This window comes from Mus caroli, unplaced genomic scaffold (assembly GCF_978045245.1).
Source record: "Mus caroli unplaced genomic scaffold, Mus_caroli_1 scaffold_5, whole genome shotgun sequence".
Classification (NCBI taxonomy): Eukaryota; Metazoa; Chordata; class Mammalia; order Rodentia; family Muridae; genus Mus; species Mus caroli.
Window position 1 is genome coordinate 115,701,309 of NW_028227260.1, and position 22,271 is coordinate 115,723,579.

The 22,271-nt window shown below is 40.5% G+C and overlaps 1 pseudogene across 1 annotated transcript in view; it reads left to right on the top strand.

Moving 5' to 3' along the window:
• Positions 1-20,636, top strand: part of LOC110288035 (testin pseudogene) — a 55,610-nt pseudogene extending 34,974 nt beyond the window's left edge. Inside the window, exon 3 of the transcript XR_015047104.1 lies at positions 19,329-20,636. The product of XR_015047104.1 is annotated as a testin pseudogene (transcript). The remainder of the gene's footprint in view (positions 1-19,328) is intronic.
• The last annotated feature ends 1,635 nt before the right edge of the window (positions 20,637-22,271 follow it).

Sequence of the window (22,271 nt, forward strand, 5' to 3'; positions counted from 1 at the left end):
AGAGGGGAGGGGAGGGGAGAGGGGAGGGGAGGGGAGAGGGGAGGGGAGGGGAGGGGAGAGGAGAGGAGAGGAAGAAAAGAAAAGAAAAGAAAAGAAAAGAAAGGAGGAATTAATTATCTCACTAAAAGCATCTGGCTTTGCAACTGACTGTAGGGTGAATTAATTTTTGAAGCAGCAAGGTGACTAGCAGAGGGGGCAATCAGTTAAAATGTGATACTACATTACCATGAGAAGAGACTGAGCTAAGGCACTGGATGCAGATGAGCAAGCATTCTGGAGTATTTAGAACTTGGCACACAATAAGCATGCCATGACACAAATTAAGAAGACTTCAGATGCTCAGTGAGGTGACAAGGCATAACCATCTCATTGTCTTATATTTTGATGAGTGAAAAAGGAAATTTTGATATTCTGAAAAAAATGGCAAACCTAGAGAATTTATTACTGATAATTATTCATGAATCCCAATAACAATTAGATTTTTGTTTCCTCACTTCAGAAAGTTGGCAAGGTATATAAAGTTGAAGGGTGTTCCTCTTTTCCTATTTTAAGTGAGTATTTGAATTAACCATCCTCCTGTCTTTGGGGAGCATATACATCTTGGTAGAGATCTGTATATATGTAATAATCTGAACAACTCCAAAACTTTAAAACCTTGTGTCAGAGACAGGTCAAGATTTATTGATTAGAAGCGTGGCAGGACTTCACAGAAACTACTGTTTTTATGAAAGTCAATCATAGAGAAAAATTGATTAGAAATTTTATTTATTTGTCCATGAATAATACACAGTGTATCTTCCAGATCCAAATTGTTTTTTTTCTCTTTTTCTCTTTCAAGTATATAGCATGCAGTCATTCTATTTTAGATCAAGAGGGTCATCTGAAATGTTGCCAATATATTTGGTTTCTTCATATTATGGACAAATTGAAGGCATTTCCAGATCTTCTTTTTCTTCAAGTAAAAATTTTTATAATTTGTTTCAACTACTGTTGTGCATGGTTCTGACAAATTTCAAATGGGCAGTCATGTGTCACTTAGACAAGGATACAATGCTAAAAATACAACCATAGGTGACTCTTGCTATTTTGGGAATACCACAGATCATATTTACACAGTCTAAGATACCTTATGACTATGTTATGTGCTTTTTTTGGTTATTTTATATATTTATATTACAGTTGTCCCCTTCCTGGTTTCCCTTCTGCAAACCCCCTATCCCATTCCCCTAGCTCTATGAGGGTGCTCTCCCACTCACACATCCACATATGCCTCACTGCTTAGCATCCCCCTATGTTGGGGCATTGAGCCTACACAGAACCAAGGGTCTCCCCTCCCATTCATTCCAGAAAAGGCAATTCTCTGCTACATAGAGCCAATGGCTCTTTGGTTGGTGGTTTACTTCCTGTGAGCTCAGGGGGAGCCTGGTTGGTTGATATTGTTGTTCTTCCTATGGCTTGCAAATCCCTTCAGCTCCTTCAGTTCTTTCTCTAATTCCTCCATTGGGTATCCCATACCCAGTCCAATAGTTGGCCATGAGCATCCACAACTGTATTGGTCAGGATATGGCAGAGCCTCTCAGAAAACAGATAAATCAGGCTCCTAGGAAACTTTTGATTCCATGGCATCTGAGGCTTTCTATTGGCTATTCCAAGTTCCCCATCCCCTACTGCTACACACCTATGATCAACTTCCTGAACTTCCATGGGTATTTTGATCCCTCTTCTAAGAAGGATCGAAGTATCCACACTTTGGTTTTCCTTCTTCTTGAGTTTCATGTGGTTTGTGAATTGCATCTTGGATATTCTGAGCTTCTGGGCCTCAGCTGAGAATTATTTGTTTAGCTCTGTACCCCATATTTTAATAAGGTATTTGGTTTTCTGGAGTCTAACTTCTTGAGTTCTTTGTATATATTGGATATTATCCCTCTGTCGGATGTAGGATTGGTAAAGGTCTTTTCCCAATCTTTTGGTTGCCATTTTGTCCTATTGATAAAGTCCATCACCTTATTGCAATTTTATGAAGTCCCATTTGTCAATTCTTGAACTTATAGCATAGGCTATTGATGTTCTGTTCAGGAATATTCCCCATGGAAAGAGTTACAGAGGCAAAGTGTGGAGCAAAGACTGAAGGAGTAATCATCCAGATTACCTGGAGATCCATCCCATATACAATCACCAAACCCAGACACTTTTGTGGATGCCAACAAGCACCTACTGACAGAAGCCTATTATAGCTGTCTCCAGAGAGGCTCCACCAGTGCCTGACAAATACAGAGGTGTATCCTCGAAGCCTACCATTGGACTGAGCACAGCATCCACAATGAAAGAACTAGAGAAAGGACCCAAGGAGCTGAAGGGGTTAGCAGCCACATAGGAGGAACAACAATATAAACTAACCAGTATCCCTAAAGCTCCGAGGGACTAAATCACCAACCAAAGAGTACACATGGTGAGACTCATGGCTCCAGCTGCATATGTAGCAAAGGATGGCCTAGTCGGTCATCAATGGGAGGAGAGGTCATTAGTCCTTTGAAGGCTCTATGTCCCAGTGTATGTGAATGTCAGGGCCAGGAAACTGGTGTGGGTGAGTTGGTGAGCATGGGCAGTAGGAAGGGAGAGGGGTTTCTGGAGGGAAAACCAGAAAAGGAGCCAACATTTGAAATGTAAATAAATATATAATTTAAAAAAGAAACCTCGTTTCAAGCAAATAGGGATAAAAGCTTATATTACTTTAAACTATTTTGGGTCCAATTTCATTGTACAAGTTTGCTGAATTGCATCAGTTCCAGGGCAAATGTAATATGTAGTCAATAAAGGTTTCTTATGTACATAGATAATTTTATCATTTCCTCTAATAGTGGCCTATTAGAGCAAACAGGTTAGCAGTTAATAAGTATCCAACAAAGAAAAACAATTCTCCGGTTTCCTCCCACACCTGATCCTGCCCTCCTATTCCCACGCCTTCCTGTCTCCCTCACAGGTCCTTCACTCCATCTACCTCCCATGATTATTTTATTCCCCCTTCTAAGTAGGACTGAACCATCCTTCTTCTTGAGCTTCATATAGTCTGAAAATTGTGTGGTGTGTATTCTGAGGTTATGGACTAGTATCCACTTACCAGTGAGTACATACCATGTGTGTGTTTTGTGACTGGGTTACCTTACTCAGGATGATATTTTCTAGTTCCATCCATTTGCCTGCAAATTTCATGAATTCATTGTTTTTAATAGTTGAGTAGTACTCCATTGTGTAAATGTACCACATTTTCTTTATCCATTCCTCAGTTGAGGGACATCTGGGTTCGTTCCAGCTTCTGACTATCATAAATATGGCTGATATGAAAATATTGGAGCATATATCCTTATTATATGTTGGAGCATCTTCTGGGTATATACCCAGAAGTGGTATAGCTGTGTCCTCAGATAGTATATGTCCTATTTTCTGAGGAACTGCCAAACTGATTTTCAGAGTGGATGTACCAGCTTGCAATCCCACCAGCAATGGAGAAGTGTTCCTCTTTCTCCACATCCTCCCCAGCATTTGCTGTCACCTGAGTTTTTTATTTTAGCCATTCTGACTGGTTGGAGGTGGAATCTCAGGGTCATTTTGATTTGCATTTCACCTGATGACTAGGATGTTGAACATTTCTTTAGGTGCGAGTTTTCTCAGTTGAAAAGTCTCTGTTCATCTCTGTACCCCATTTTTAAAAAAAAATTTTTGGATATTTTCTTTATTTACATTTCAAATGTTTTCCCCTTTCCAGGTCTCCCCTTCAGAAACCCCCATCCCATCTCCCATCTCCCATCACGCTACAACTATGAGGCTGCTCCCCCCACCCACCTACCCTCTCCAGTCTTCCTGCCATAGCATTCCCCTACACTGGGGTATTGAACAACCAAGGGCCCCTCCTCCCACTGGTGTCCAACAAAGCCATCTTCTGCCACATATGCAGCTGGAGCCATGTGTCCCTCCATGTGTATTCTTTGGTTGGTGGTCCAGTTCCCAGGAGCTCTGGGAGTTCTGGCCCATTAACACTGTTGCTCCCCCCACAGTGTGGCAAACCCCCTCAGCTTCTTCAGTCCTTTCTCCAACTCCTCCATCAAGGACCCCACACTCAGTCCAATTGTTGGCTGTGAGCATCTACTTCTGTATTTGTCAGGCTCTGGCAAAGCCTCTTAAGTGACAGCAACAGTGTGCTGGATTGGTGACTGTAAGTGGTATGGATCCCCAGGTGGGGCAGTCTATGGATGGCCTTTCCTTCAGTCTCTGCTCCACACTTTGATTCCATATCTCATAGGGTTATTTGGTTCTCTAGAATCTAACTTCTTTAACTCTTTGTATATAGTAGATATTAGCCTCTATCGGATGTAGGACGAGTAAAGATCTTTTCCCAATCTATTGGTTGCTGTTCTGTCCTATTGAAAGTGCCCATTGCCTTACAGAAGCTTTGCAATTTTATGAGGTACCATTTGTCAATAATTGATCATAGAGCCTGAGCCATTGGTGTTCCGGTTAGGAAATTTTCCCCTGTGCCAATGGTTTTGGGTTCTTTCTCACTTTCTCTTCTATTAGATTCGGTATATCTGGCTTTATGTGAAGGTCCTTGATCTACTTCTACTTGAGCTTTGTACAAGGATATAAGAATGGATCAATTTGCATTCTTCTACATGTTGACCACCAGTTAAACCAACACTATTTGTTGAATATGCTGTCTTTTTTCCACTGGTTGCTTTTGACTTCTTTGTCAAAGATCAGGTTACCATATTGTGCAGGTTTATTTCAGGGTCTTCAGATCTATTCCATTGATCTACCTGTCACTGTACCAGTACCATGCAGTTTTTATCACAGTTGCTCTGTAGTACAGCTTAAGTTCAGGGATGGTGATTCCACCAGAGGTTCTTTTATTGTTTTTGCTATCCTAGGTCTTTTGTTTTTTCCAGATGTACTGGCTAATTTTGTGTCAACTTGACACAGTCTGGAGTTATCACAGAGAAAGGAGCTTCAGTTGGGGAAGTGCCTCCACGAGATCCAGCTGTAAGGCATTTTCTCAATTAGTGATCAACGTGGGGAGGTCCCCTTGTGGGAGATGCCATCTCTGTGCTGGTAGTCTTGGTTCTATAAGAGAGCAGGCTGAGCAAGCCATGGGAAGCAAGCCAGTAAAGAACATCCCTCCATGGCCTCTGCATCAGCTCCTGCTTTTTGACCTGCTTGAATTCCATTCCTGACTCCCCTTAGTGCTGAACAGCAATCTGGACATGTAAGCTGAATAAACCCTTTCCTCCCCAACTTGCTCTTGGTCATGATGTTTTTTCCAGGAATAGAAACCTTGACTAAGACACAAGATGAATTTGCAAATTCCCTTTCTAACTCTGTGAAGAACTAAGATGGAATTTTGATGGCAATTGCATTGAATCTGAAGATTGCTTTCAGCAAGATGGGCATTTTTACTATATTAATCCTACGAATCCATGAGCATGGAAGATCTTTCTATCTTCTGAGATTTTCTTTGATTTCTTTCTTCAGTGACTTGAAGTTCTTGTCATACAGATCTTTCTTTTGTCTTATTGACAGTGTCCTTTCCTTACATAAGTTTTCCAATCTTATGAGGTCCCATTTGTTGATTCTTGATCTTACAGCACAAGCCATTGCTGTTCTGTTCAGGAATTTTCCCCTGTGCCTGTACCTTCAAGGTTCTTCCCCACTTTCTCCTCTATAAATTTCAGTGTCTGTCTTTGTCCCTGAGGTGGGTTTCCTGTATGCAGCAAAATGTTGGGTCCTGTTTACGTAGCCAGTCTGTTAGTCTATGTCTTTTTATTGGAGAATTGAGTCCATTGATATTAAGAGATATTAAGGAAAAGTAATTGTTGTCTCCTGTTATCTTTGTTGTTAGATTTGGGATTCTGTTCATGTGGCTATCTTCAATTAGGTTTGTTGAAAGATTAATTTCTCGCTTTTTCTAGGGCATAGTTTCCTTCCTTGTGTTTGAGTTTTCCCTTTATTATCCTTTGAAGGGCTGGATTCATAGAAAGATACTGTGTAAATTTGGTTTTGCATGGAATACTTTGGTTTCTCCATCTATGTTAATTGAGAGTTTTGCTGTGTATAGTAGCCTAGGATGACATTTGTTTTCTCTTAGGGTCTGTATGACATCTGTCCAGGATCTTCTGGCTTTCATAGTCTCTGGCAAGAAGGAGTTACAGAGACCAAGTTCAGAGCAGAGACTGAAGGAATGACCACCCAGAGACTGCCCCACCTGGAGATCCATCCCATAAACAACCACCACACCCAGACACTTTTGTGGATGCCAACAAGAGCTTGCTGACAGGAGCCTGATAAAACTGTCTCCTGAGAGGAGTACACATGGTGGGACTCATTGCTTTAGATGCAAAGGATGGCCTAGTCAGTCATCAATGGGAGGAGAGGCCCTTGGTCCTGTGAAGGTTCTATGCCCCAGCATAGGGGAATGCAAGGGCCAGGAAGTGGGAGTGGGTGGGTTGGGGAGCAGGGGCAGGGGGGAGGGATAGGGGATTTTTGGAGGGGAACTCAGGGCCATGAGTTTTCCTCTTAGGACTGCTTATATCCTGTCCCATAAGTTTGGGTATGTTGTGCCTTCATTTCCATTAAATTCTAAAAAGTCTTTAATTTCTTTCTTTGTTTCTTCCCTAACAAAGTTACAACTGAGTAGAGAGTTGTTCAGCTTCCATATGTATGTAGGCTTTCTGTTGGTTTTGTTGTTATTGAAGACCACCCATAATCTGTGGTGATCTGATAGGATGCATAGGACTATTTCAATCTTCTTGTATCAATTGAAGCTTGTTTTATGTCCAATTATATGGTCAGTTTTGGAGAAGGTTCTGGGAAGAATGTAAATTCTTTTGTTTTAGGGTAAAATGTTCTGTAGATACCTGTTAAGTTCATTTGGTTCATAACTTCTGTTATGTTTAGTTTCTGTTTCCATGATCTCTCCATTGGTAAGAGTAGGGTGTTGAAGTCTCCCACTATTATTATGTGAGGTGCAGTGTGTCCTTTGAGTTTTAGCAAAATTTCTTTTATGAATGTGGGCACCTTTACATATAGGGCATAGATGTTCAGAATTGACAGTTCATCTTGGTAGATTTTTTTCCTTGATGACTTTGAGGTGTCTTTCCTCATCTGTTTTGATAAGTTTTGGCTGAAAGTCAATTTAATTTGATATTAGAATGGCTACTCCAGCTTGTTTCTTGGGACCATTTGTTTAGAAAAAAAAAATCCTACCTTTTACTTTGAGATAGTGTCTGTCTTTGTCAGTGAGGTGTGTTTCCAGTATGCAGCAAAATCCTGGGTCTTCTTTACATGTCCAGTCTGTTAGCCGATGTCTTTTTATTGTGGAATTGAGTCCATTTATGTTAAGAGATATTAAAGACCAATGATTGTTGCTTCCTGTTATTTTTGTTCGTAGAGGTGGAATTATGTTTGTGTGGCTCTCTTCTTTTGTGTTTGTTGTGATAAGATTAAATTCTTGCTTTTTCTTGTGTGTAGTTTCCTTATTTGTAGGTTTGGCATCTATGCCCTATGCAAGGGCACCAACATTCATAAAAGAAATTTGCTAAAACTCAAAACACACATTGAGCAATTTGTGTTGCAGGTTTTTTTCTATTATCATTTGTAGAGCTGGGTTTGTGGAAAGGATGTTGTTTAATTTTAGTTTTTTTCATGGAATATCTTAGTTTCCCTGTCTATGGTAATTGAGAGTTGTGCTGGCATTTTTGTTCTCTTAGGGTCTGTATGATATCTGCTAAAGATAATCTGGCTCTTAGAGTCTCTGCTTAGAAGTCTGGTGTAATTCTGAAAGGTCTGTCTTTATATGTTGGTTGACCTTTTTCCCTTACCACTTTTAATATTCTTTCTTTTTTCTGTGTGTATTTTGGTGTTTTGATTATTATATGATGAGACAAATTTATTTTCTGGTCTATTCTATTTGGCATTCTATAGGCTTGTTGCATATTTATGATCATCACTTTCTTTAAGTTAGGGAACTTTTCTTTTATAATTTTGTTGAAGATATTTACTGGCCCTTTGAGTTGTGAATCTTCACTCTCTTTCATACCTATAATTCCTAGGTTTAGTCTTCTCATTGTGTATTGGATTTCCTGGATGTTTTTGGTTAGGAGTCTTTTGCATTTTGCACTGTCTTTGACTTTTGTGTCAATAATTTTTATAGTATCTTCTACATCTGAGATTCTCTTCTATCTCTTGTATTCTGTTGGTGATTCTTACATCTATGACTCCTGACCTCTTTCCTAGGTTTTCTATCTCCAGGGTTGTATCCCTTTGTGATTTCTTTATTATTTCTATTTCCCATTTTATATCATGAATTGTTTTGTTTAATTCCTTCACCTGTTTTGTTGTGTTTTTATATATTTTTAAGGGATTTGTGTGTTTCCTCTTTAAGTGTTTCTTCTACCTGTGTACCTGTGACTTCCTGTATTTCTTTAATAGAGTTATTTATGTCATTAAAGTCCTGTATCATCATCATGAGATGGGATTTTAGGTCAGAATCTTACTTTTCAGATGTGTTGGGGTATCCAGAGCTTGTAGTGATGGGAGACCTGGGTTCTGATGATGCCAAGTGGCACTGTTTTTTTTGCTTATGTTCTTACACCTTCCTCTTGCCATCTAGTGTCCTCTTGTGTTACCTGGCCTTGCTGTATTACTAGAGCTTGTCCCTCCTGTAAGCCTGTGAGCCTGGGTGTGTCAGAACTCCTGGGAGTCAAGCTGTCTCTGGGTGTGATTGGAGTATGGAGGGATGTAGTACAGGGTCTACTCCCAGGAACAGATGCAATGTGGAAGGATTGTGTCCCCAGCTGGGCAGCTGTTCCTGCAACCTTTGGATCCCAGACAGGACCCAGTTAGGCCAGGTATTAGGGTGGTAGTGGTGTAATCACCTGTGAGTCTGGGTGTATCAGAACTCCTAGGATCAAGTTGTCTCTAGTTATGATTGGAGAGTGGAAGGCTGTAGCACAGGATCTGCTCACAGTGCAGATACAAACTAGAAGACTCCATTTCCATATCTAACTTTAAATAAACAAAAGAAAGCAGGTGTTTGGAGACTCTGGTCATGGAAGTGTACAATGAGTTTCTGCAGCCTCTAGTAATGGTTATTTAAAATGTTTTATTTTTGACTAGTATTTCAAGATAAGTATTGTAAAGGGACTGTTATTATTTCCAAGGACATTGATAGGTATAATCAAAGCACAAGTATAATTTCTCCAAACATGTTCAATCCAGAGGACCCATTTTCTGGGAAAATAAATGAGAAAAACTTAATATTTCATATCCTTCTATTGAGACTGGTCAGAAGTTTTTGCCAAAAGTATATAAAGTATATAAAGCTTTAAAGCTTATGTGCTTCTGAAAACCATGTGTTTTTAAGGCACCAATGTTGATTCTGTAGGGAATGTGATCACACAGTACTGGTGAAATAAATATGCACAACAGAACTAAGCTGTGTCTCTCACAGTTGAACTTGCTTGTGTGCTACCTTACAATTTTACCTCCAAATGTTTGTGCCTTGCATGAGCTGATAATACACTGCTTGTCACAAATTATCATTCCATGCTTAGCAATTTAGCTTAGGCAGGTTGATAAGTGGCTAACTGAAGATAAAATTACCGAACATGTGATTTGTAATCATAATTTTATAATTTAAAAAACATTGGAGTCACCCTGACTCAATTCTTTCCTTAATTGGACAAAACTCAGAAGAGAAAAGTGACTTGAAAAGCCATTGATGTGTTGGGGTGCCCTGGACTGGGCGAAGTGGGGGTGCTGGGTTCTGATGATGGTGAGTGGTCTTGGTTTCTGTTAGTAAGATTATTACGTTTACCTTTCACCATCTGGTAATCTCTGGGGTTAGTTGTTCTCGTTGTCACTGTTTAAAGATTGGAGCAGAAGCTGTGTTCCACTCACCAGCAGTTTCTAAATCCTGCGGCGGGGGTCGTGGGTAGGTGACGGTACCCCGGTGCTGGTCCAGCCGGAAGAGGCCTGTGGTCCTACTTAGGCCGGTTTTCTGCTTCCCTAACTAATGCGTGCAATTGGATTGGAGCAGAAGCTGTGTTCCACTCTCCAGAAGTCTTAAGATCCTGTGGCTGGTGTTGTGGGTAGCTGGTGAGTGTCAGCCGACCCTGCGCCCCAGCTGCCCAGGTGCTTTTCTGACCGGAAGAGGGTTGTGGCCCTATGTAGGCCGGATTTCTCTCTCCCCAACCAGAGCAGTCTCAGGTCCCGCGTGATTGGACTGGAGCAGAAGCTGTGTTCCACTCACCAGCAGTCCCAAAATCCTGCGGAGGGGGTCGTGGGTAGCTGGCGGGTGTCAGGCAACCCTGCGCTCCCGCTACCCCGGCGCTGATCCGGCCGGATGAGGCCTGTGGTCCTACTCAGGCCGGTTTCTGCTTCCCTAACTAATGCAGTCTCAGGTCCCGCGCAATTGGATTGGAGCAGAAGCTGTGCTCCACTCACCAGAAGTCTTAAGATCCTGTGGCGGGTGTTGTGGGTAGCTGGCGAGTGTCAGCCGACCCTGCGCCCCAGCTGCCCTGGTGCTTTTCTGCTAAAAGTATAGAGTGGGTGCTTACTAAGGATCGAACCTGTGGCCTCACACATGCTAGGCAGGTACTATTAAAAAGAATGAATTTATGAAATTCCTAGCCAAATGGATGGACCTAGAGGGCATCATCTTGAGTGAAGTAACACAATCACAAAAGAACTCACACAATATGTATTCATTGATAAGTGGATATTAGCCCAAAACTTAGGATACCCAAGATATAAGATACAATTTGATAAACGCATGAAACTCAAGAAGAATGAAGACCAAAGTGTGGACACTGTGCACCTTCTTAGAATTGGGAACAAAATACCCAGGGAAGGAGTTACAGAGACAAAGTTCGTAGCTGTGATGAAAGGATGGACCATTTAGAGACTGCTGTATCCAGGGATCCGTCCCATAATCAGCTTCCAAACGCTGACACCATTGCATACACTAGCAAGATTTTGCTGAAAGGACCCAAATATAGCTGTCTCTTGTGAGATGATGCCGGGGCCTAGCAAACACAGGAGTGGATGTTCACAGTCAGCTATTGGATATATCACAGGGCTCCCAATGGAGAAGCTAGAGAAAGTACCCAAGGAGCTAAAGGGATCTGCAACCCTATTGTTGGAACAACATGATGTACTAACCAGAACCCCGGAGCTCTTGTCTCTAGCTGCATATGTATCGAAAGATGGCCTAGTCGGCCATCAATGGAAAGAGAGGCCCATTGGACTTGCAAACTTTATATGCCCCAATATAGGGGAATGCCAGGGCCAAAAGAATGGGAATGGGTGGGTAGGGAAGTGGGGGGCGCTATGGGGGATAGCATTTTGGGAACTTTTGGGATAGCATTGGAAATGTAATTGAGGAAAATATGTAATAAAAATATTAAAAATCAAAAAAAAAAAGAAAAGCCATTGAATATAACTGGTGACAATGTGGAATCAGACCACATTTTTCTTGCAAACTTTATATGCCCCAATATAGGGGAATGCCAGGGCCAAAAGAATGGGAATGGGTGGGTAGGGAAGTGGGGGGCGCTATGGGGATAGCATTTGGGAACTTTTGGGATAGCATTGGAAATGTAATTGAGGAAAATATGTAATAAAAATATTAAAAATCAAAAAAAAAAAAGAAAAGCCATTGAATATAACTGGTGACAATGTGGAATCAGACCACATTTTTCTTGACTCTTCTTCAATGGTCTTTCTTCACTCTCACAGTTCCCTGTTTTGTTAGTTATTTGATATTTCTAATCATACAATACTTATTTCCTTACATTACCATTACATATAAGTACACAAATCTAAGTGTTCATGAGTCCAATGATCTAGATTTTATTGTCTTAACATCCAGTTTCCCTTAGCTGATCAAGAAGCTAATATCTAGGCCTCCTACTTCATCTTCTACCCCATCCTACATAGCCCTGAATGCATCCTGAGTATCATTATCTAACACCATCCCTACTAATCCTCACCAAGTATCCTCAAGCACAAAGAGCTGGGCAGAAACTAGTCTGTGAGAATTGGGTGTCCAAACATAAGACTAATCTCTTGTGAAAAAGATGATTCTGCCAAATTGGGATAGTCTGTGTTGAGGGCAAAGTAAAGGAAGAAGTATGGTGAGAGACAGCTATATCAGGGTCCTTTCAGCAAACTCTTGCTAGTGTATGCAATGGTGTCATCATTTGGAGGCTGATTATGGGATGGATCCCTGGATAAGGGAGTCTCTAGATGGTCCATCCTTTTGTCTCAGGTCCACACTTTGTCTCTGTAACTCCTTCCATGGGTGATTGTTCCCAATTCTAAGAAGGGACAAAGTGTCCACACTTTGGTCTTCATTCTTCTTCAGTTCCATGTGTTTTGCAAATTATATCTTGTATCTCGGGTATACTAAGTTTCTGGGCTAATATCCACTTATCAATGAGTACATATCATTTGAGTTCTTTTGTAATCGTGTTACCTCACTCACGATGATGCCCTCCAGGTCCAACCATTTGCCTAGGAATTTCATAAATTCATTCCTTTTAATAGCTGAGTAGTACTCCACTGTGTAAATATACCACAATTTTGTATCCTTTCCTCTGTTGAGGGGCATATGGGTTCTTTCCAGCTTCTGGCTATTATAAATAAGGCTTCTATGAACATAGTGGAGCATGTGTCCTTCTTACTGGTTGGAACATCATCTGGATATATGCCCAGAAGAGGTATTGCGGGATCCTCCGGTAGTACTATGTCCAATTTTCTGAGGAACCTCCAGAATGATTTCCAGAGGGGTTGTACAAGCTTGCAATCCCACCAACAATGGAGGAGTGTTCCTCTTTCTCCACATCCTTGCCAGCAACTACTGTCACCTGAATTTTTGTCCTTAGCCATTCTGACTGGTGTGAGATGGAATCTCAGGGTTGTTTTGATTTGCATTTCTCTGATGATTAAGGATGCTAAATATTTTTTCAGGTGCTTCTCAGCCATTCGGTATTCCTCAAGTGAGAATTCTTTATTTAGCTCTGACCCGCATTTGTTAATGGGGTTATTTGATTTTCTGGAGTCCACCCTCTTGAGTTCTTTATATATATTGGATATTAGTCCCCTATCTGATTTAGGATAGGTAAAGATCCTTTCCCAATCTGTTGGTGGCCTTCTTCTCTTATTGACTGTGTCTTTTGCCTTACAGAAGCCTTGGAGTTTCATGAGGTTCCATTTGTCAATTCTCGATCTTACAGCACAAGCCATTGCTGTTCTATTCTTCTTTGAGGCTTTTCCCCAGTTTCTCCTCTATAAGTTTCAGTGTCCCTGGTTTTATGTGGAGTTCCTTGATCAACTTAGATTTGACCTTAGTACAAGGAGATAGGAATGGATCTATTTGAATTCTTCTACATAATAACCACCAGTTGTGCCAGCACCGTTTGTTGAAAATGCTGTCTTTCTTCCACTAGATGGTTTTACCTCCCTTGTCGAAGATCAAGTGACCATAGATGTGTGGGTTCATTTCTGAGTCTTCAATTCTATTCCATTGGTCTATTTGTCTGTCACTGTACCAGTACCATGCAGTTTTTATCACAATTGCTCTGTAGTAAAGCTTTAGGTCCGGCATGGTGATTCCACCAGAGGTTCTTTTATCCTTGAGAAGAGTTTTTGCTATCCTAGGTTTTTTGTTATTCCAGATGAATTTGCAGATTGCACTTTCTAATTCGTTGAAGAATTGATTTGGAATTTTGATGGGGATTGCATTGAATCTGTAGATTGCTTTTGGCAAGATAGCCATTTTTACAATGTTGATCCTGCCAATCCATGAGCATGGGAGATCTTTCCATCTTCTGAGATCTTAATTTCTTTCTTCAGAGACTTGAAGTTCTTATCATACAGATATTTCACTTCCTTAGTTAGAGTCACGCCAAGATATTTTATTTGTGACTATTGAGAAGGGTGTTGTTTCCCTAATTTTTTTCTCAGTCTATTTATTCTTTGTGTAGAGAAAGGCCATTGACTTGTTTGAGTTAATTTTATATCCAGCTACTTCACCGAAGCTGTTTATCAGTTTTAGGAGTCCTCTGGTGGAAATTTTAGGGTCACTTATATATACTATCATATCATCTGCAAAAAGTGATATTTTGACTTCATTTTTCCAATTTGTATCCCCTTGATCTCCTTTTGTTTTTGAATTGCTCTGGCTAGGACATCAAGTACAATGTTGAATAGGTAGGGAGAAAGTGGGCAGCCTTGACTAGTCCCTGATTTTAGTGGGATTTCTTCCAGCTTCTCACCATTTACTTTGATGGTGGCTACTGGTTTGCTGTAGATTGCTTTTATCATGGTTAAGTATGGGCCTTGAATTCCTGATCTTTCCAAGACTTTTATCATGAATGGGTGTTGGATCTTTTCAAATGCTTTTTCTGAGTCTAAGGAGATGATCATGTGGTTTTTGTCTTTGAGTTTTTTTATATGATGGATTACGTTGATGGATTTGCGTATATTAAACCATCCCTGCATCCCTGGAATAAAACCTACTTGGTCAGTATGGATGATTGTTTTAATGTGTTCTTGGATTTGGTTAGCAAGAATTTTATTGAGTATTTTTGCATCAATATTCATAAGGGAAATTTGTCTGAAGTTCTCTATCTTTGTTGGATCTTTCTCTGGTTTAGTTATCAGAGTAATTGTGGCTTCATAGAATGAGTTGGGTAGAGTACATTCTACTTCTATTTTGTGGAATAGTTTGTGCAGAACTGGAATTAGATCTTCTTTGAAGGTCTGATAGAACTCTGCACTAAACCCATCGGGTCCTTGGCTTTTTTTGCCTGGGAGACTATTAATGACTGCTTCTATTTCTTTAGGGGATATGGGACTGTTTAGATCGTTAATTTGATCCTGATTTAACTTTGTTACCTGGTATCTGTCTAGAAATTTGTCCATTTTGTCCAGGTTTTCCAGTTTTGTTGAGTATAGCCTTTTGTAGAAGGATCTGATGGTGTTTTGGATTTCTTTAGGATCTGTTGTTATGTCTCCCTTTTCATTTCTGATTTTGTTAATTAGGATGTTGTCCCTGTGCCCTCTAGTGAGTGTAGCTAAGGGTTTATCCTTCCTGTTGATTTTCTCAAAGAACCAGCTCCTCATTTGATTGATTCTTTGAATAGTTCTTCTTGTTTCCACTTGGTTGATTTCTCCCCTGAGTTTGATTATTTCCTGCCATCTACCCCTCTTGGGTGAATTTGCTTCCTTTTGTTCTAGAACTCTTAGGTGTGTTGTCAAGCTGCTAGTGTGTGCTCTTGGTAGTTTCTTTTTGGAGGCACTCAGAGCTATGAGTTTCCCTCTTAGAAATGCTTTCATTGTGTCCCATAGGTTTGGGTATGTTGTGACTTCATTTTCATTAAACTCTAAAAAATCTTTAATTTCTTTATTCCTTCCTTGACCAAGGTATCATTGAGAAGAGTTTTGTTCAGTTTCCACGTGAATGTTGGATTTCTATTATTTATGTTTTTATTGAAGATCAGGGTTAGTCCATGGTGGTCTGACAGGATGCATGGGACAATTTCAATATTTTTGTATCTGTTGAGGCCTGTTTTGTGACCAATTATATGGTCAATTTTGGAGAAGGTCCCCTGAGGTGCTGAGAAGAAGGTATATCCTTTTGTTTTAGGATAAAATTTTCTGTAGATATCTGTTAAGTCCATTTGTTTCATCACTTCTGTTAGTTTCACTATATCCCTGTTTAGTTTCTGTTTCCACGATCTGTCCATTGATGAAAGTGGTGTTTTGAAGTCTCCCACTATTATTGTGTGAGGTACAATGTGTGCTTTGTGCTTTACTTAAGTGTCTTTAATGAATGTGGCTGCCCTTGCATTTGGAGCATAGATATTCAGAACTGAGTGTTCCTCCTGGAGGATTTTACCTTTGATGAGTATGAAGTGTCCCTCCTTGTCTTTTTTGATAACTTTGGGTTGGAAGTCGATTTTATTCTATATTAGAATGGCTACTCCAGCTTGTTTCTTCAGACCATTTGCTTGGAAAATTGTTTTCCAGCCTTTCACTCTGAGGTAGTGTCTGTCTTTTTCCCTGAGATGGGTTTCCTGTAAGCAGCAGAATGTTGGGTCCTGTGTGTGTAGCCAGTCTGTTAATCTATGGCTTTTTATTGGGGAATTGAGTCCATTGATAGTAAGAGATATTAAGGAAAATTAATTGTTGCTTCCTTTTATTTTTGTTGTTAGAGTTGGCATTCTGTTCTTGTGGCTGTCTTCTTTTTGGTTTGTTGAGGGATTACTTTCTTGCTTTTTATAGGGCATGATTTCTGTCCTTGTATTGTTTTTTTTTTCTGTTATTATCCTTTGAAGGGCTGGATTGGTGGATAGATAATGTGTGAATTCGGTTTTGTCGTGGAATACTTTGGTTTTTCCATCTATTGTAATTGAGAGTTTGGCTGGGTATAGTAGCCTGGGCTGGAATTTTTGTTCTCTTAGTGTCTGTATAACATCTGCCCAGGCTCTTCTGGCTTTCATAGTCTCTGCTGAAAAGTCTGGTGTAATTCTGATAGGCCTGCCTTTATATGTTACTTGAACTTTCTCCCTTACTGCTTTTAATATTCTCTCTTTATTTAGCGCATTTGTTGTTCTGATTATTATGTGTCAGGAGGAATTTCTTTTCTGGTCCAGTCTATTTGGAGTTCTGTAGGCTTCTTGTATGTTCATGGGCATGTCATGCTTTAGGTTTGGGAAGTTTTCTCCTATAATTATGTTGAAGATATTTGCTGGCCCTTTAAGTTGAAAATCTTCATTCTCATCTACTCCTATTATCTGTAGATTTGTTCTTCTCATTGTGTCCTGGATTTCCTGGATGTTTTGAGTTAGGATCTTTTTGCGTTTTGTATTTTCTTTGATTGTAGTGCCGATGTTCTCTATGGAATCTTCTGCACCTGAGATTCTCTCTTCCATCTCTTGTATTCTGTTGCTGATGCTCGAATCTATGGTTCCAGATTTCTTTCCTAGGGTTTCTATCTCTAGCGTTGCCTCATTTGGGGTTTTCTTTATTGTGTCTACTTCCCTTTTTAGGTCTTGGATGGTTTTATTCAATTCCATCACCTGTTTGGTCGTGTTTTCCTGCAATTCTTTAAGGGATTTTTGTGTTTCCTCTTTATTGTCTTCTACCTGTTTAGCAGTGTTCTCCTGTATTTCTTTAAGTGAGTTATTAAAGTCCTTCTTGATGTCCTCCACCATCATCATGAGATAAGCTTTTAAATCCGGGTCTAGCTTTTTGGGTGTGTTGGGGTGCCCAGGACTAGGTGGGGTGGGAGTGCTGCATTCCGATGATGGTGAGTTGTCTTCATTTCTGTTAGTAGGATTCTTAAGTTTGCCTTTCGCCATCTGGTAATCTCTGGAACTAGTTGTTATAGTTGTCTCTGGTTAGAGCTTGTTCTTCAGGTGATTATGTTAGCCTCTATCAGCAGACCTGGGAAACTAGCTCTCTCCTTAGTTTCAGTGTTCAGAGCACTCTCAGCAGGCAAGCTCTCCTCTTGCAGGGAAGGTGCCCAGATATCTGGTGTTCGAACCTGCCTCCTGGCAGAAGTTGTGTTCCACTCACCAGAGGTCTTAAGATCCTGTGGAGGGTCCTGTGGGACCTTGGGGGTTTCCAGAAACTCCTAGCTCAAGGAACCCATGTGCTGGCATGGACCGGAAGGGACTTGTGACCCTGATCAGGCCCGGTTATCTGCGCCCCTAATTAATGCAGTCTCAGGTCCTGCGCGATTGGATTGGGGCAGATGCTGTGTTACACTCACCAGAGGTCTTAAGATCCCGTGGGGGATCCTGTGGAGGTCCTTGAGGGGGTCCAGAGACTCCGCGGGCAAGGAACCCCAGTGCTGGCGTGGACCGGAAGGCCCCTAATTTCTTTCTCAGTCTGTTTATCCTTTGTATAAGGAAAGGCCACTGATTTTTTTTTTAGTTAATTTTATACCCAGCTACTTCACTGAAGCTGTTCATCAGGCTTAGGAGTTCCCTGGTGGAATTTTTAGGGTCACTTATATATATCATCATATCATCTGCTAATGGTGATATTTTGACATCTTCCTTTTCAATTTGTATCCCCTTGATCTACTTTTGTTGTCTAATTTTTCTGGCTAGGACTTCAAGTACTATATTGACTAGGTAGGGAGAAAGTGGGCAGCCTTGTCTAGTCCCTGATTTTAGTGGGATTGCTTCAAGTTTCTTTCAATTTAGTTTGATGTTGGCTACTGGTATGCAGTATATTGCTTTTATAATGTTTAGGTATGGGCCTTTAATTCCTGAACTTTCCAAGACTTTTATCATGAAGGGGTGTTGGATATTGTCAAAAGCTTTCTCAGCATCTAACGAGATGATCACGTGATTTTTTTTAGTTTTTTTATATAGTGGATTATGTTGATGGATTTCCATATATTAAACCATCCCAGCATCCTTAGAATGAAGCCTACTTGATCATTATGGATGATCGTTTTGATGTGTTCTTGGATTCGGTTTTTTGTATTGAATATTTTTGCATCGATATCCATAAGGGAAATTGGTCTGAAGTTCTCTTTCTTTGTAGGGTCTTTATGTGGTTTAGGTATCAGAATTATTGTGGCTTCATAGAATGAATACCCCCTGTTTCTATTTTGTGAAATATTTTGAGGAGAATTCGTGCCCAAGTTGACCCGGAGCTGCAGCCTACTGGAAGGGCCTGACAATAGTTTCTGTCTACTGGCAAGAGATGCTTCTTTGATGAGGAGTGAGAGATACTATTTTTTAGTAATTTTTATTGGATGTTTTATTTATTTACATTTCAAATGTTAACCCCCTTTTCAGTTTCTCCTCTGCAAACCCCCTATTTCTTCCCCCTCCCCCTGCTTCTTTGAGGGTGTTCTTTAATCATAATTCCTAAACTATTCCATACACATGTTTGCTTTTCAGTCTCTTCCCTCTGTGTTCTCCCTGTACTTGTATTCAGGGAACATAAGGGTCAAAAACATGAATTTGTGAGTTTTGTGACTTGCAGTATTTGTAGTCTTCCATAAAGTTTATTTTGCTTCTTTTCCTTTCATGATAAAAGCAATGAAATTATAAATTGTGCTATATATCATGTACTTGCAGCTTCCATTTACATACTTGGTATCATAGTTGGATAAACAATATGAAGCTCAAAAGATTTGTTTCAGAGTTACATCAACAAGACCATTAGGTGGAATTAAAAGTGTGATCTATTAAAGTTTTAAAATTTTTAGAAATTTATAATAGATTTCCTTTTGTTTCCACTCTTTACAGATGGACTCAGGTCAAGAGGAAAAATCTGGAGGCCCCTGTCGAAAATGCAAAGATAAATGCTCAGGGTTTGAACTACATTTCTGGAAGAAAATATGTCGTAACTGTAAATGTGGGCCAGAAGAGCATGACATACCCCTGAACACCGAGGAGCACCCGAAAGTGGGGAAACTCTCTGAGGACATCAAGTACATCAACCTGATCGCCAAGCTGAAGTCAGAGGGAATTCCCATAAATAACCGCAATCCTAAGAAATTGTCCAACACAGATGCTTCCAAGAAGAAAGTCTCCACCTACACTCTTATCCATGAGTGTCCTCCCCCCTTCCGGAACCAGGCATTGCCCAGGAAGTACATGCAGATGCAGCCTACGGAAAAACAGCTAGTATCAGGTTCAGAGGGAGCACAGTACCGGAAGAAGCAGCTGGCAAAGCAACTCCCTCCACATGACCAGGACCCTTCTAAGTGCCATGAGTTGTCTCCCAAAGAGGTAAAGGAGATGGAGCAGTTTGTGAAGAAATACAAATGTGAGGCTCTGGGAGTAGGTGACATGAAGCTTCCCTGTGAAATTAATGCTCAGTGTTACAAGGAGCACAACCCTGAGGGAGTCAGAAACACCTCAGTAGCAGTGGGTTCCAAGGGCAAGTCTATGGGGTATAAGAAGACCCAATATTCCTGTTACTGCTGCAAACGCATCATAAAGGAAGGATACCGAGCCATCTTTGCTGAAAGGGCAGGTTATGATAAACTCTGGCACCCAGGTTGTTTTATCTGCAGCACCTGTGGTGAACTCCTAGTAAACATGATTTACTTCTGGAAGAATGGGAAGCTATACTGTGGCAGACATTACTGTGACAGTGAGAAGCCCCGCTGTGCTGGTTGTGATGAGTTGATATTCAGCAAGGAATACACCCAAGCTGAAAACAAGAATTGGCATCTGAAACACTTCCGCTGTGTTGACTGCAAGTACATCCTGGCAGGAAAATTATATGTTATGGTCAATGACAAGCCTGTGTGCAAGCCCTGCTACATGAAGAACCATGCTGTGATGTGTCAAGAATGCCAGGATGCCATTGACCCAGAAGAGCAGAGAGTAACATACAATAACTTCAGCTGGCATGCGTCCACAGTGTGCTTCCTATGCTCATACTGCAAGAAGTGTCTTTTTGGGGAGAAATTCATGCCTGTAAATGGGATGATATTCTGTTGCAAGGAGTGTAAGAGAATGATGTGCTAAGAGGAGTGTATCAAGCAATATTGAGCCATAGCTGTCCACCGCGGCTTGCATTTCATGAATGCAATTTGAAAAAAATAAAAGAAAAATCCTACATAGCAAACAGAAGAGTTTGTCCAATATTTTATAACCTTCAGTATATTGTCTGTTTTAATTTTGAATGGCCATTTTAAGCACATGTTTTAAAAATACAGCAAAGAATTGTAGGTTTCTTTTCCACACATCAAATCTTTGAGTTGGAAACTTGAATTTAATCAATCTGCATATACCTAGTGCCTATTATATATATATATATATATATATATATATATATATATATATATATATATATATAACATATACTTAAAATTAGTGTCCTGGAAAATGTAAAGGAAATTGCATGTTGCCTGATATGACATTGCACACTATTCTGTCTCACTGAACTGTTAGGTGATAAGATGATGTCAACTCAGTGAATTCCTTCTTGCAGACAGCATGGTACATAATATGTGTTCCAATGCCTAAGATAGAGAAACCTCTCACTGCATCTCTCTCTATTTACTTTACCTCTCAGTGTTCTCTTTTATTATCTAGTGATATCCATCGGTGGCACTGGATAATTTATACCTATGTGGTTGGAACAATATGAACTTTTGGCTCTTAGAGATTTTTTTTTTTGTCTAAAACATAAAAGTAGGCCATTCATTTAGGGGTTTTTTTGTTTTGTTTTTTTTTTGTTTGTTTGTTTGTTTTTTGAGGGCGGACCCAAAGAACATTTGTAGGTTTTGTACCCAGGGAATTATAACTTGTACTGATAATCACCTATTTGCCATTGTTTGACTCAATTTTAGCATGATTTACAGTGTTACTTTATGGATGCACTCTTATGCTATCTCTGAGCTTACTGTAGAAATAAAGGGTGTCTTCTTTGCTTGTGTACTACCATAATTGGGTGTTTTTTAATGTTTCCCCTTGTATGCTTTCATACATAACTGTGGGGCAATGGGCTATGTGCAGACAGCCTGGTTTCCAGTCGAGGCTAGATCTTGAACCCTGGGACCCGGTAGTGATAATTCACTTACATGGGATGGAAGGAGTTCTCTCATGTCTCCTGGATCCTGGCTCCTGTCAGAGTTCCCACCCCCACAACCCCCACAGGAAAGGCGTGGCTGTCAACCACTTAGGAGCAGCACCAAGCCCTCTCACATGCAAATAGGTTTCCCCCAAACTCTCAGCCCAAGCCAATGAGAGGGGCTTGCTGACAAACTCTAAATCACTGCCAGAACTGTATATAGGAGAACCATGCAGGGATGGAAGAATGTGAAAACTATTCCTTTGCCTGACCCTTATGATGTTCCAAGAGCTGTAACACTTGGGAAGAAATCTTCTCTCCCGGGTTCCGCCGCATTACTCACTGGATTGTCTGCTCTTCGCAGACCCAGGCCGGGAGTTAACAAGCTACCTGACCCGTACCCTTCGTCTGTCTCCCTGCCTGCACTCACTTCCCTTGCTGGGGCCTTCCCACCAGGCCTGAATAGAGGTCTCCGTGGAAAACTTCTGGTACCTAGGCCCACACATAACTGTGCACTATAAATATTAAATTGAGTGACATATTTTATTCAAAACAAAGTCTCTTTCACTTTAAAACAAAACGATATAAGGCAAATTTAGATTTTTATATGACCTGTAAGTCATTAATACAGCACAGCCTAGTCATCCAGTAGTGTTGACCCT